Source organism: Portunus trituberculatus, chromosome 34, assembly GCF_017591435.1.
Source record: "Portunus trituberculatus isolate SZX2019 chromosome 34, ASM1759143v1, whole genome shotgun sequence".
NCBI classification, from domain to species: Eukaryota; Metazoa; Arthropoda; class Malacostraca; order Decapoda; family Portunidae; genus Portunus; species Portunus trituberculatus.
Window position 1 is genome coordinate 495,001 of NC_059288.1, and position 5,000 is coordinate 500,000.

Below are 5,000 nucleotides of genomic sequence, written 5' to 3' on the forward strand. Positions count from 1 at the left end.
ACAGAGTCAAAAGCACCGGCAATGTCTAAGGCGATCACCAGGGAGGGGCGTCCGGCATCAAGGGCATCATGCCAGGATTTGGAGAGCAAGAGGAGGAGATCAGAGGTTGAACGGCCTTTTCTAAATCCAAATTGCTTCGGAGATAAAAGGTGATTCTCCTCAAGGTATTTGTTGATCTGCTCACCAATTATCCTCTCAAAGATCTTGCTCACCACTGAGAGGAGGGAGATGGGTCGGTAATTTCCTGGCTCTGCTCTTGACCTCTTCTTGTGCACTGGTGTAATTCTCGCCTCCTTCCAAAGTGATGGCCACTCCCCGGTCTGCAGGCACTGCCGGAAGATGAGTGCGAGGGGGGCTGTTAGTTCAGTCTCTCTCTCTCTCTCTCTCTCTCTCTCTCTCTCTCTCTCTCTCTCTCTCTCTCTCTCTCTCTCTCTCTCTCTCTCTCTCTCTCTCTCTCTCTCTCTCTCTCTCTCTCTCTCTCTCTCTCTCTCTCTCTCTCTCTCTCTCTCTCTCTCTCTCTCTCTCTCTCTCTCTCTCTCTCTCTCTCTCTCTCTCTCTCTCTCTCTCTCTCTCTCTCTCTCTCTCTCTCTCTCTCTCTCTCTCTCTCTCTCTCTCTCTCTCTCTCTTTTTTTTTTATTTAAACATAATTTATACAGAAGAACATGTACCCAAAGGCGCACTGTCGTGTGCTACCTATTCTAAGGGTACTACAATCTATTTCTCTACAATATTTACAAGACTTAAAAATAGATAATATACAAGATGGTCAGCATGTAAATGGAGCACTATTCGTTTCACTTCACTAGCACTATTCACGCACTGCACTACACTGAGTGTCACGTCACAAAGAGTGTCAGAGGAGTTGGCAGTGTCTGTCTCCACTTATGTGCCATCAGTTTGACACTGTGTGTGTTCATCTCCTGGACGTGAGGCACCGCGGCCGTGAACAAGTTCCACATCCTGGAGACGCGTCCTGCGAAGGTGCGTTGATGCTGACACCCGTGGGATCGCGGCACCTCTACGGCGTCACCACCATTGAGCACCGTTCTCGTGCTCCGTGCGGTGACTCTCAGAGGATGACGCAGCCCTGCCAGATGTGGCACTCTTTGCACCTGTGCCTTATGGAACACTACGATTGCCGCCACATCTCTGCGGTGTTCCAGTGAATCAAGAGGACGCTCAGGCTCTGGGTGAGGTGGTATTGCAGCATCTACTAGCCGTATGGCGCGGCGTTGGATGCTGTCCAGTCTCCTTCTGTGTGTGGCGGCACAGGACATCCAGGAGAGCTGCGTACTCAAGGTGGGGCCGCACCTGTGCCTTGTACAGCAGCAGTCTCCCTTCCTGTCGAGGAAACTGGCGATCCTTCTGAGAGCGGAGATCCTGTGAGAGGCTTTCTTGGCAATGGTTTTGACATGGCTGTCAAACCTCAGCCCTCGATCCACCTCCACTCCAAGTATCTTGACGTCATCTTGGAGTGGGAGAGCAGCAACGCCAAAGACAACTTTCCTGCCATTGCTGCCATGGCGGCTGGGGACCGAGACAACCATTGCCTGTGTCTTCTCCGGCGCGAATGTCACTTGCCAGCGAGCACCCCACTCCTCTATCACTCGTAGCTGCTGATTGATGGCCTCAGCAGCCCGCCCACTGTCCTGGCGTGGATAGGTATAGGAGAGGGTGCAGTCATCAGCATAGGCCATGACTCCTGGCAGTAGCTGGAGAAGATCATCCACGTAGATATTCCACAGGAGTGGGCCAAGAATTGAACCCTGTGGCACTGATGCCTCCACAGGCAGGGACTCAGATGTTTGCCCGTTGACAACCACCTTGAGGCTTCTGTCCTGCAGGTAATTTCCCAGGAGTCGTAGCAAGCCACCCTGGATGCCTTTAGCACGAAGCTTTTCTAGTAATCCGTTGTGCCATACTTTATCAAAAGCTCCAGCTATGTCCAAAGCAACCACTATAGTGTCCTTGCCGTCGTCGAGGGCGTCCTGCCACTGCCTGGTGAGAAGCATCATTAGGTCGGAGGTTGACCTTCCAGGTCTGAACCCAAACTGTTGGTCTGAGAGGAGGGCATTGTCCTTGAGATGGCTACACACCACCTCTGCCACGACCCTCTCAAACACTTTACCCACCACTGACAACAGGGATATGGGTCTGTAGTTTTTGGGTCCGTCCTGGAGCTTTTTGTGTGCAGGAACTACTCGAGCCTCCTTCCACACTGAAGGCCAGACGTTTTCCCGTACACAAGTTGTGAACTTGGGTGAGAGGGGCAGCCAGTTCCTGGGAGCATCGCTTCAGCAGGTGCGGGCTGATGTCATCAGGGCCGGTGGCTTTCTGTGTGTCCAGCCCCGCAATAATCGCTTCACCTGCTGATGCGTCACCTCCACCATGGTGACAGTCTTCTCACATTGCTGGACCAGCTGAGGCGGTGGCTGCTGTGGATTCCCCACCTTCATTTTTCCAGCAAACAAGGAAGCCAGCAACTGTGCCCTCTCCTTACTGCTGGTGGCGACAGTACCGTCCTGCTTGCTGAGGGAGGGATGGATTCTTGGTGGCCAGTTCCTGTTTGTCCTTAACAAGGGACCACCAAGTTTTGTTTCCTACGCCAGTGCCACACAGTTTCCGGCGCAGGCTTTCCTCCCACTTTTTTAAGGCCCACTTGCTGGTTACCACCATCCTCCTGCATGCAGCCCTATGCAGGTCCTTGTTGCGCCGAGTCGGGTTCCTCTTGTAGCGGAGCCAGGCAGCATACTTTGCCTCAGCAGCAACACGGCAACGGTAGCCAAACCATGGCTGATCCGTCGGTCTGGTGGTGTATTCCCTGTGTGGGACGTGGCGTCTCTGGAGGGCGAGAAGGTGAGAGGTGAGTGCAAGTGCTTCACTCTCTGCTCCTCCCTGTAGCAGAGTGGCCCATGGGGTGTGGGTCAGGTCGCGGCGCAGGGAAGCCCAGTCTGCTTTGTTCCACAGCCAGATGGTGCGGGTGGTGGCCTCGTCCTGAGCCACGCCCACTTCCAGCTGTGTCAGTACAGCGTGATGATCAGAGCTGCCCACGAGCCCCAGCTGATGACACTGAAGCTTGTCTTCCTGGTAGTCTGAGATGACAGGGTCTAATGTCCCTCCTCGTTCATGTGTGGGGAAGGTGACATGATCTGTCAAGCGGTCTGCCAGCGTTACTCGGAAGTACATCATCTCCATCAGTGGAGGCGTGTCTATGTCGAGTAGCTGGGCCTGCATTCCTTCCTTGAAGCAGACAGCCACTCCACCTCCTGTTCGCTCCTGTCGGTCCCTCCTCACCCAGTGGGTGAAGCCCTGCATCCTGCCATACGTGGGCTCCACCTCACTGTTCAGCCATGTCTCTGTCACCACAACAACGTCTGCATTGTGTCGTTGCACACAGTTGTGGTATAAGTCTGCAAGGTTAGTCCGGAGACCACGGACGTTGCTAGAGACGACCTTTAGTTGGCGGCGGGGCAAGCTGGCTGTACCATGGTGAGGGATGGTAGTGAGCGAGGCCTGCTAGTCCGAGGTGGTGGTTAGGGTCCGCGGCCGACTGCTGGTACTGGTGAAGAGGAGTGGTCCACTGCCGCCCCTGGCTCTGATTCCAGATACCAGGCTGAGGAAGGAGTGGGCGAGGTTGTGGTAAGGACTGAAATGAAGTGAGGTGGTGGGCGGGCTGAGGCGCTGCAGGTGGGAAGGGTGTGGCTCTCTCTCTCTCTCTCTCTCTCTCTCTCTCTCTCTCTCTCTCTCTCTCTCTCTCTCTCTCTCTCTCTCTCTCTCTCTCTCTCTCTCTCTCTCTCTCTCTCTCTCTCTCTCTCTCTCTCTCTCTCTCTCTCTCTCTCTCTCTCTCTCTCTCTCTCTCTCTCTCTCTCTCTCTCTCTCTCTCTCTCTCTCTCTCTCTCTCTCTCTCTCTCTCTCTCTCTCTCTCTCTCTCTCTCTCTCTCTCTCTCTCTCTCTCTCTCTCTCTCTCTCTCTCTCTCTCTCTCTCTCTCTCTCTCTCTCTCTCTCTCTCTCTCTCTCTCTCTCTCTCTCTCTCTCTCTCTCTCTCTCTCTCTCTCTCTCTCTCTCTCTCTCTCTCTCTCTCTCTCTCTCTCTCTCTCTCTCTCTCTCTCTCTCTCTCTCTCTCTCTCTCTCTCTCTCTCTCTCTCTCTCTCTCTCTCTCTCTCTCTCTCTCTCTCTCTCTCTCTCTCTCTCTCTCTCTCTCTCTCTCTCTCTCTCTCTCTCTCTCTCTCTCTCTCTCTCTCTCTCTCTCTCTCTCTCTCTCTCTCTCTCTCTCTCTCTCTCTCTCTCTCTCTCTCTCTCTCTCTCTCTCTCTCTCTCTCTCTCTCTCTCTCTCTCTCTCTCTCTCTCTCTCTCTCTCTCTCTCTCTCTCTCTCTCTCTCTCTCTCTCTCTCTCTCTCTCTCTCTCTCTCTCTCTCTCTCTCTCTCTCTCTCTCTCTCTCTCTCTCTCTCTCTCTCTCTCTCTCTCTCTCTCTCTCTCTCTCTCTCTCTCTCTCTCTCTCTCTCTCTCTCTCTCTCTCTCTCTCTCTCTCTCTCTCTCTCTCTCTCTCTCTCTCTCTCTCTCTCTCTCTCTCTCTCTCTCTCTCTCTATTCTCTTATTGCTATTTTCCCTTTCCTTTCAGTGTCACTCTTCGTCCTTCAAGCATTGTTGCCACCAATACTCCTCAGTTTTTCAGAGCCGCTGTGTTTAATTTGATTGTATGTTTTGTTATTGTCATATTTCTCAGTTTGCATCTCTCTCCAACTTTTCATAAATCACATTGCATCATTATATCACTGCGACACATATTTACTTAACCCTTTCAACAAATATTGTAGTTGTGTGCAAATCTATAGACATAGTTTTTTGTATTTTTATGTAAGAGTTCATTGGTCGGAGGTAACAATGAATACGAAAAAACGCTCATTGTTGTGCCAGTTCCCAAAAAGAAGAGATAAAAGATATACAAAGTTGGAGGTTAAGAGTGTTGAAAGTCCCTCTTGAAGGAGACCAAGTTATAGGA